This window comes from Neofelis nebulosa, chromosome 4, assembly GCF_028018385.1.
Source record: "Neofelis nebulosa isolate mNeoNeb1 chromosome 4, mNeoNeb1.pri, whole genome shotgun sequence".
Taxonomy (NCBI): domain Eukaryota; kingdom Metazoa; phylum Chordata; class Mammalia; order Carnivora; family Felidae; genus Neofelis; species Neofelis nebulosa.
The window spans coordinates 2979564-2990078 of record NC_080785.1 but is presented as its reverse complement, the minus strand read 5'-3'; the positions used below and the strand labels follow the sequence as shown (position 1 = coordinate 2990078).

Below are 10515 nucleotides of genomic sequence, written 5' to 3'. Positions count from 1 at the left end.
CTGCAGCATCCGTTTATGGGGTCTGGGGTAAAGGAAAACTCGCAGGAAGCGAGTAATTTCCCCAAACTCCATCAGGCTGTCCGTGCCCCCGGTCCCTGAAATGTGGAAGCCGGGAACCCCGACGTGAGTGTGGTTTTGTTCCGGAGACAACAGGGGCACAGTTTCAAGCCGGGCAGGTGAGGTAGGCACCCTTAATAAGAAAGCCTCTCCACTTTAACATTATTTTCCCTACTTTGGAGGGAATCGTCTGGTCCGTTCCTAAACATACTTCCCGAGCTTTCGTTGCAGCGTATTAAACAGGCGTGGCTGTTTCTGGACGGGTTGGGGAACATTCACTTAAGGGGGCTGGTGACAGCTTCACTCCAGCTGTGTTTCTGCCGCCCTGTGGGAAGACAGGAGGTTCGGGGGACAAGGGTCGCCAGTGGGAACAGGTGTTTAGGCCGAAGAATCCCAAAGAGGCTGGCGTTGCTGCCCGGATGGTGGACAGAAGCAGATGGACGCAGGCCAGGTCGCCAGCGGGGATTAAGACTCATTAGATCAAAGCTAAGGACGGGGGGGGGGGGGGGGGGCCAGGGTCAGCATCGGGAATCTCTCCCGGCAGGGGTTATGGGACAAATGGCATGTGGGGCCAGCTGCGCTCTTTGATTTGGGAACATTGGAGGCTTCCTCCAGCTCACCCTCAGGGCGGGGACCAGGAGGCTCCAGGATGAAAGGCAGGGTCCCAGCAGCCAGGTGGGTGGCCAGACCTCCGTTGCCTCCTCCTTCCCTGTCCGTTGTCCTCTAGCGACAGTGGATGGGACGGGCCTCTCTTTGTGAAGGTGACGCTGTGCAGGGCCAGACCGTCTGGAGACAAAGCCTGCATCATTTACCTGGGGGCGCGTCACTTGGGCAGGTCACCAAACCTCACGGTGCCTCGGCTTTCTCCTCTGTAAAATGGGAAGAAGGAGGCTGGAGCCTATCCCCCAGGCTCGCTGTGAGGCTGCATTCCTGAGGCGGCAGGCACGGTGATCACTGCTCAGGGAGTGCTCCCCAAGTACGCCTGATATCAGCTACCGGGGCTCCCCTCTTCCCCGCCCGTGGCTGACCTCGATGGTCGATGGTCGGTCGATCATTTCATCTGGCAAGGCCCTGGGGAAACCCCGCCCCCACCTTGCACCTGCCCTCCCGAGGCTTCTTACCTGCAAAGGTGATGCACCTTTGGACCGGAAGTGGTGGGAGGTGGGACTCGTTCCCCGGCCGGAGCCCCTCTCTGCCCCCTGGAGGATGTGGTCCTAAGGGGTCAGGAGAGCAGGTGCAGAGGTGGTGAGAACAGCAGAGGCTTGTGCGAGGCAGCACGGTCTGCTCAGACCCCTGCAAGTATAAAAAAAGACCCCTTCCACGGGATGTTCTAGAGCATGATTGTCCTGTGCATGTGCGTTTAGATACATCTCCCTCACCTGTCGTTCTCTCACTGGCCCAGCTCAGCACAGGTGAGGAGGCGTCTTCACATGCTGGGCACTGGATCCAGGCTTGAAGCTGAGGGAAGCCGTCCACAGGAAGTGGACAGGAAAAATGGGGGAGTGAGTTGAGCAGCTTTTTCGCCATACTGTGGAAGGTTCTAGATAGGCCTATCGGTGCCCCATTTATCCAAGCAGTAACTAGGAAACTATGCTGGAGGCCGCCTTCCTTGAGTTAAAGCACACAGATCGTGGGGTGCCTGGATGGCTCAGTCCGTTGAGCGTCCGACTTCGGCTCAGGTCGTGATTTCACGGTTCGTGGGTTCGAGCCCCGAGTTGGGCTCTGCACTGACAGCACGGAGGCTACTTGGGATTCTCTCCCTCTCCTCTGCCTCTCCCCCCCACTCATGCACATTCTCTCTCTCTCTCTCTCTCTCTCTCAAAATAAATATATAAACTTAAAAAAAAAAAAAAGAACACAGGGGTGCCTGGGTGGCTTACTCAGTTAAGTGTCCAACTTTGGCTCAGGTCATGATCTTGCGGTTCGTGGTTTCGAGCCCCACGTCAGGTTCTGTGCGGAGAGCTCAGAGCCTGGAGCACGCTTTGGATTCTGTGTCTCCCTCTCTCTCTCTCTCTCTGCCCCTCCCCCACTTGTGCTCTGTCTCTGTCTCTGTCTCTCAAAATAAAATAAAAACATTAAAGCCAACCACACATAGTGGGGCAAGCTCTGGGGGGCTACAGGGCCCATGCACCTGCATATCCCTCGGCGCACTTAAAACCGAGTTTGGTTTGGCTCATAGCAGGTGCTTGATAAAATTTGCCGAGCACTGCTGTCCAGAGATCTTGGATTCCAGCATTGTCTCTCTCAAAGGACTCGACCCCACCTCCTCCTAGTCAGCTCCGTGACTCATCCACTCACATCGGAAATTTGAAACACAGTCCCTGATCACTTCAGTGGGTTAAAAATCATCCCAGCGCAAAGCGCCCTCTTATCTGACAACGGCCCCCCTGCTCCGAAGGGCACGGCCACAGCAAGTGCACGGGGCAGAATCCAACACGCGCTTGGCCATTTGGGCCACAAGGAAGCAAAACACGTCCCGCCCCACACCACTAAGAGCAAACGTCATGCGTTGAGATATTTACGCATTTCTGAAGAAACGTATAAATGAGTACTTGCTCATCCCTTTTTAGTCTAGGCTTCTTCGCTCCAGGGTGAAGGGAGTAAGGCCGGCTAATCATCATTTTACAGGCCAGTCATCTGAGACCCCCCCTCTCCCCAAACCCGGCGCAGAGCGGGCTCCCCACGGGCACACTGAAGGGGTCGGCAGAATGTGTCGGTTCTCAAGGCAGATCTTGGTCAAATTCTGACCAACTTACTAGCTGGGTGGCCTTGAAAAAGTTGTTGCCTTGTTTGTGCCTCAGTTTCCTCACTGGATGGGATAAATGGACCTGCCTCACTGAGTCGTTGGAAAAGATTAGCCACAATAATCCACGAAGAACGCTGAAAGCCACCTGGCCCGTCCCGTGGTTATTGTTACAAAGGAGGCCCTGGCTACACCGCCGGGCCACGGCCCGCCCCTCCGCCTGGGGGCCCGTGAGGCCGACTCCCATGATCACAGGAATTATTCCCGGGCCCCTCAACTCTCGCCGAAGGTCCTGTTTTGCACGCAGCTGGGTATTTTTTGCTAAGATTCTGCAAGCATCCAGGCAGGCTCCAGGGAAGGGTCTAGGGCCCCAAGAGAAAAGCGTCAGGATCCGAGGAGCTGCCCCCTAAGCTCTTCGCAGGGTTCCGCCGGCAGCCCTGAAACGTGCAGAAGAATGTGGGGACCCCATCCAACCTGTGACAGTCCCTGGCTAGATTTCCGGTCTTTGTCAGCCGAACAAAGGCGCGTCTCCCCGCTCCCTGCACCCGGGAACTAGACCACCGTGAGCGGAGGAAAAGGAAACATAATCTGGCTGCGGTTGTTGGCGGAGAGTTCAAGAACAAACTCCCCTTTGTGTCTTCTGGCTCCGTGCGGGAGAGTGATGAAGCCAGCCAGGGGAACAGGAAAACAATTTCTTGACTCGCTCTGTCGCCTAGCTCCCTTTTCCAGGACGAGCTGCTGGAGCAGCGCTGGGCGTGGGCTGGGTGCGCCTTTCTCCCCTGGGGCGTGGAGGCCGCCAGGGCGCGGCGCGGCGCAGCGCAGCGGGTGGGGGCGGGGCGGGATCTGGGGGCCTGGAGAGCGTCGCGCCGCCGTATGGGGCGCAGCCCGGAGGCCAGGCCCGCCCTATCCTGGGAGCCATCGAAAGCGCCAAAGTCTTGTCGGAGGTGATGCCCATGGTCCCACAGCTCCCAAGAGCTTCTGGAAAAGCCCATGGCCCTGCATCCTGGCCTCTCTGAGCCGGAGGAGCCCTTTCTGTGGACCCCACCCACCCCTTGAGCAGGTTCAGTTGGGGAGAGAGATCACACCGGGTGGGACAGCGGCGCCGGCACCAGGAAAGGTCTCCTAAGCAGACCCGAGCCCCTGCCTCCACTCGCATCCTTCCACGCCTGACCTTACTGCAGCCTCATCGTGGAGGCCTATGCACTGGTGGACTCGGACTACATGTTCTGCATTTATTCGAGAATGTTCAAGGGAGAAACCACATTTCTCTGGACTGGGCCAAGAGTTTAGGGCAGGAGTGGCGAAGACGGTCTGAAAGAACAAGGGTGCGCGCCTTGGCAGCGAGCAGACGGAATCCGCACTCCTTCTGATCCTGGGACGGAGCCCTGGAGCCGAGCCCGTCCCGCGCAAGACGCCGGCTCCGGACCGGCCTCGGGTCCCGCCCGTGGCTCCCTCCGGGCGGCCCCTGCCTCCGCCCGCCCCGGCGCGCCCTCCCCCAGTCAGGGAAGTGCTCGAGGGCAGGTGCTCCTGAGGTAGGGGAACAGCCGGCAGAGCCCAAGACCTGCGGGGTCCCTTCTCCCTGTGGGGAGAAGCTCGGGGCTCCGCACCCGCGGCTGCCCCCAGAGCTGGAGGCTGGCGCCACGGGGCGTCTCAGCGCGCCCCCTGCTGATTGCGCGGGGCGGGGGCAATGCCACCTCCCTGGGGAGGCCCCGTTTCAGAAGGCGGAGAGGAGAAAGGCGTGTGTCCCTGGCCAAAGACATCTGGTTTCCGAACGAAATCTCCAGAACGAAAGAAAAACCAGCCTGGCGGGACGCAAGCATTGGTCAGCGTTCCCTCTGATTGGTATATGGCCAAGGTGGGGAAGAGAGGCCCCTGCCCGGGCCGCCTCCCCCTTTGCTGACCCGCCTCGACCGCGGGCGACCCCAGAAATCAGGTCTCCCAATGGGTCTACCGCTTAGACAGAATCCAGGATCCTAGGCATCTGTAACATGAAAAACGTCACCAGCGGAAGCAGCAACTGGCTTTGAAAGGCCACCTCGGCTCCCCACGAGCACCCGCAAAGCCAGAGGAAGGCCTGCTCCCTAAAAGTGGCCCGGGGTGGGAAGGGACCGAGGGAATGACTTGGCCGCGGCCGCTCCCGCCCGCAGCCCAAACGCGCCCGTCTCCTTCCTTGGGCTCCAGGCACCGAACGAGAACCGCTCCGACCCCGGATCTTTTCAAATCACTTTTGCTGGTTTTCCGCGGCTTTCCTCCCGAGAGGCTTGGTTTCCGGCCAGCCCTCTGGCCTCCTCGCCCCACTGCTCCCCCCGCGCAGCCCTAGGGAACAGCGCGGACGCCAAACGCGCCGGGGCCCGGCAGGCTCGGTCCTCGTCCGAGTGCGCTGAGCGAGCTGCTAGGGGGCGCGGCGCCTCTCGGGTCCCCGGGAGCGCAGTGCGAATCCCGGCGCCAAGGCCCGGCGCTCCGGTCTCCGGGCCCGAGCCCCGCCGCGCAGCTTCTGGCGGGCGCTTCAACCCTCCGAAAGCGCAGCTCCATTTATTTATGTGTTTTAATGTCGTCAACGGGCAGCTAAATGAATTGCAATTTGTAATTTTTATGGTTAGTTTGAAATCTCGCTCTTGTTGGCTAATCCTGTTAGTTGGCGGCCAAACAAGGGGAAAGTCGTGTCGCCGCCGCGGTGGTTCTAACGGGCATTTTACGTGAAATGACACCGGCGGCCGGAACAAAGGGCGCAGCCGCACCCGCAGGCCCAGCGGCCGCGGCGGGTGGGTGCCGGCGCCAAGCGAGCCGAGGCCCGGGCTCCGCGCGCCCCAGCCACGCCGCCCCGACCTCGAAATCGGGAGGCCCCGGTTGTGGCCGCGAGCTCCCCCCCCCCCACCCCAGAGCCTCGCCCCGCGGCCCCCGAGCCGCCCCGGCGTCGCCCGCCCCTCCGGGCGTCCGGGCCCTCCTGCCCTCCTCGCCTCCCCTCTGCCTCCCCGGCCGCTCTTGGCGCCGGGCCCCACGGGGAGCGGAGCGGGGAGCGGGGCGGTGGGGAACGCCGTCCCTTCGTCCCCCTCCCCCCTCCCAGGGGCAGCCACCGTGCGGGGGCCCCAGCTCCTTCCGGCCCCCGGCGCGGCCCGGATGGGGGTCCCCGGGGCGGAGCGCGCGTCAGTGGGGGCGCTGGAGCGCGCGGCTCGGCTTGTTCGCGCGTTGTCGCCCGCGCCGTGTTCCTTGTCCCTGGCGCCTGCTCGGTGCCGTCCCAGTGCGTTTGATTGAAACGCGGCTGCGAGAAGGTGTCGAGCAGGGAACGCGGCGCGCGGCGCGCGGGGCGGGCGGGGCGAGGCCGCCGAGAGGGAAGGGGACCCGGGCGGGGAAGGGGCCCCCCGGAGAAGCCCGGGAGCGCGGCGGCGCTGCTTCCAGGACTCCTATTTTGAAATCGGCGGCTGTGCCCTCCGGGGCGCAGGATGCAAGGGTCAAGTGTCACTTCCTCTGGCAGTCAATCTCCAATATTCCTTGTAATGTTTCTAAATGGACGAATTCATTACGCGGGGGACACGTGAATGGGGAGAGGCCGCTGGCGCGCCGGGTCAACAGCGTCCACTAATGGTTCATTTTGCACAGCGGAGCGCGGCGCCGTGGAACCCAATCAATAGTGTTCACTTCCTCGCCGCCACGGGCCTAAAGGTCACTTAGGGAAGGTGGGAAAGGGCAGGCCCCCGACAAGTCTCTCCTCTCCCCCTCCGACCGGTTTCCCCCCCACCCCCCCGCGACCTCCTCCACCCTGGCGGTGGAGAACCGGGTGTCTTCCGGGGGCGGAGGGGGTTGTAGGTCGCTTTTGCGAGGACAGGGGCTCTTCTGGCCAAGGGGAGGGCGACAGGGTGGCAAGCCAACAGGCGGGACCGCGGTCTCTCCTCCCGCTGTTTTTCAGAGGAAGCATTGAGTACAATGAAAAAGGGACCATCTCCTTTTCCCTTCCCGCGGGACCGCCAGGACAGGAGAGGGCTGGGGCAGGCAAAGCCCACTCCTTCCAGGGGAGGAGATTTCAAAATGATCCAGGAGAGGCAATGCCCAGAGAGGAAAGCCTGCCTCAGCTGGGTGGCCTTGAGGGCTTCCCGGAAGGGGTCCTGGAGCTCAGAGGAGGGAAGGACACCCAGAAGGCCACCCAAAAGTTTCTCCCGGGGAGATGTCAGACGGGGCTGGCTCCAGATTACAGGGTGGAACGAATTCCCTGAGTTTGGCGAAGGGAAGTAAAAATTTGCCTCCTGGAAACCCCTCCATCCCTGCCCACCCCAGCAACCAGAGAACTTCACCTCTCTTTCTTTGTCTTCCTGGGGTTCCGGGGAGGAGGAGGAGGAGGAGGAGGAGGAGGAAGGTCATGGGGTTCACACTTGGGGGGGACATCGAATGGTTGTATCTGACCCTCTGAAACCTGTGACGCTCTGGGTATACATGGCTGTCCCCCGACACGTGTCTCTCGCAGGAGCCGTGTGGATGCCATAGAAAGCAGACTTTGCACAAACCCTGCTTGGCTGAAAGGAGATGGAAGGGGTTCGAGTCGCGGTAGGAGGTGCAGTGTGTGCTTACTTATGGGCGTCAAGGCCAAGGTCAGGGGAAGAGAGGGTCCTTGGTGAGCGATCCACAGAAAACCCAGTGAGCTTCCGCTGCTCTCTCCCCTGTGGCTGGTGGCTGGCGGGGACCCAAAGGCAAGGAAAAGAAGGCATCTCCGCTCCCTTCGGATGTGAGGAGGTAGAGCGGAGTGGAGGTGAATGGCTCCGAGTTAAGATGCAGCCACCACCTGCTTGTCGTGGCTGCTAATGCGTTTCTCACCTCCCCAGGCTTCAGACATATCTATTCCCCGAAAAGCATGCTTTTAAAGAAACTCAGATGTGAGCACTGTGGCAGTGCTGACTGTCCACAATGCATCCCGTCTTGGCTTATGGTCAGATGGTTCGTTTCCACCATCGTCTGCGGGCCTCTTTGCAGCAGGGGGGTTAAAACTGTTTGCACTTTGATTTACCTGGAAACGCACTTCCCTCCTCCAGCTCCGTTCCCCACGTGCGGCTGCCTGTGAGGCTACTTCCAAACCTCCTTGTCCTCCCCATCAGGTACCTGTGCCCAGGGAAGGCAAGAGCACTGTGCTCAATTGAAGGAAGTAACCTGTACGAATAGGTAAATGCAAGCTAAGGCAACACGGTTAAAATCTTTGGCCAATTAAATCTGACAGTTTTTTTTTTTTTTTACCAAATTCCAGATCTTAAGTTATTTATTCAATCTTCAGTTATCCTATTAAAAGGACAAACATATATCCTATTAAAAGGACAAAGGGACCTTTGGTGCCAATATTTTTTGGAAAGCAAGCTCTTTTACAAATTCCCACAGAATACATTCTTTTACTTAAACGTCTATAATCGAGCTTCTCGAATAATCATATGAATGCTGTGTTCTCATCGTTGGCCTCCTCTAAGCCTCTGAGCCAAAATACTGTAAGGTCAAGCACTTGCTTTTTATTTATACATATTAAAATTGCTCCTAAGAGTGGACTTTCCGCACACGATGTGTCAGGACAGGAAGCAAATGTTGTTTGAGGGGAAGATTCCAATAACAACCCCATTTATGCAAGCACATCAGAGCAGAAAGAATCATTTCTGTTAGTTAACATTTTTAAGCCAGAAAATTAAAAACAAATATTTAACTTCCCAATTTGGAATTCGGGTTGGCATTTGACTGCAAAACTTTTACAATGCATACTCAATGAGTTAAACACAATCTTTACTAGCCAAATAAAACGGCCTTCGTGTGGCTCAAAAATAAGTTTGAATAAACTGAAGGATAAATAAAACGTGTGAGGATGCCCGGGGAGGGAGCTGATGTGTGCGAACTTGGCCAAGAGACAGCTTTTGGACTCTGCCCAATTCAGGGGTTTTAAGACGTCTTTTATTAGATGCTATATTTAGAGAAGACAAATATTGAATAAATATGTACACTTACAAACATTAACAGTTCCCGCTTTGTTCTCTTCCACGCCGACTTTACGGTCTGTTGGGGATGAACTTGCCCTTCTCCGGTCTCCATTGCTCCCTTTCTGTTTGGGGCTCACGCTCCCCCTCCCCCTGAGTGTTCTGTGATTGTGCGTGGGTTTATCTCATTTCCCCTACACAGGCCACCAGTGGGGAGCAAGGAATGGAACCTCGCGGCTCACTGGACGGCCTCTTGTGTGCTCCGAGCCCCTCTGAGTGTGCAAAGGAAGGAGGCCGCCCCGAAGCCCTAACATGATGTCCCTTCTGGTCCCAGAACACACCTGGCTAGGCCTCCCTAAAATGTAGCTTAGCTGGCCTCCGTGGTTCTAGCGCTGAGTTCTGGCCAGAGACATCCTAATATTTCCTCTGTGCTCTGCCAGTGCACTCCAAACCCCTCTCCCAACACAAAAACATGAGAGCCCTCGAGCCAGGAGCTCGGGCTCCGGCCTGACCAGGGCTCTGCTGGGGCTGGGGCAGCCCCGCGTGGGCCTCGGCAGAGCTCCCTGGGCTGTGGAGCCCCGGCCCCGGTAATCCGCGTTCCTGGAACCAGGGAGCAGCAAGCCCTTCCCCCACCTCGGTGCGACCCCAGCTCATGTCCCGCCCCTGGGCCCCAGATCATTTGAGCTCCGTTCGTTCACCGGAGCAGACCGCCATCCTTCGAGCTGGAGGCTGCCAGTCCCAAGGCCGACAAAGGCACAAATACAGTGAGAGCCCACTCATGTCTGTAGTGGTTATTATTCGTGGTGTCTGTGGGTCGGAGATGGGGAGGCGGGGTGGAGGGAGGGCAGGGGTGCAGACTAAATGGCCTGAAGGAAGAGGCCGGCCTCTGGGTTTCTCCAGGGCCCCTGCAGGTGCGAAAGGAAAGGCCACCCTGCCCCTTCCTAGGGATACCCTGGAGAGGAGAGCCGCCCCCACACCTATGAGCTCGAGCTCTTTCCTCTTTCACCTGAGAGGAGGGTTCACCCTTACTTGTAATTGCTGGCTAAACAACAAATGTTATAATTAATCCGGATAAAGACAGTCTCCCTCTAACACATACATCTGCTGGTTATGCACAAGCTTGGGAAAATCAGCAGAGGGTGTACATCCCAGGCCCAAACAAAGGTGTGTGAGTGAAGGGACATTCTGATGTTTTCTACACCTTCAGTCAACACGCAGCTGCTGTGGGACTCTCCCCCTCGCCACCCCCCGTCCCCCCCCCCCCCCCCCCCCGCTGTCCCTGTCCTCCATGTTGACAGTTGTTTAGCCTGGCCGGTCTGGGGACGCCTCTGTGTCACTTTAAGCTTGGGGTTCAGCAGAATGAGCCAGAGAAGGGGAGGGTAGGGGTGTGCCCCACGTCCTCCCTTCATGCAGCACCTACGGTGAGGGGGGGATGGTGGTAGGGGGGTCGGGTAACTATGGCAGACGTCTGGGAGAATGAAAACCTCACTAAGAGATACAGACCTGAGTAAAGGAAAACCCCCAAATGTGATAAAGATGGGGAGAAAAGGCAAAAAGGGCCAGATTCTTTGGGCCTTTAGAACCGTCAACTGTCTCATGTGCTTAATGTGTTCACTAGAGGAACCAGAACAGAGTTCAGACCAACGAGCTCGTGGGTCTTACCCCGCCTATGAGAAAATAACGGGTCCTGGGGTCCTGAAGCCTTAGCAATAAGTGAGATTATTGATTCGTTTTTAAAGGGGCACCCGTGCATGAATTCGCAAAGCAAGCCATTAAAACACG

The 10515-nt window shown here is 58.2% G+C and overlaps 1 long non-coding RNA gene across 1 annotated transcript; it reads right to left on the bottom strand.

The window, feature by feature from the left end:
- Positions 1 to 259: 259 nt before the first annotated feature.
- LOC131508682 (uncharacterized) lies at positions 260 to 1848 on the bottom strand. Its single transcript, XR_009260093.1, has 4 exons — positions 1437 to 1848; positions 1179 to 1350; positions 678 to 926; positions 260 to 382 (listed from the first exon to the last, which is right to left on the bottom strand). It is a non-coding gene; the product is annotated as an uncharacterized LOC131508682 (long non-coding RNA).
- Positions 1849 to 10515: the final 8667 nt, after the last annotated feature.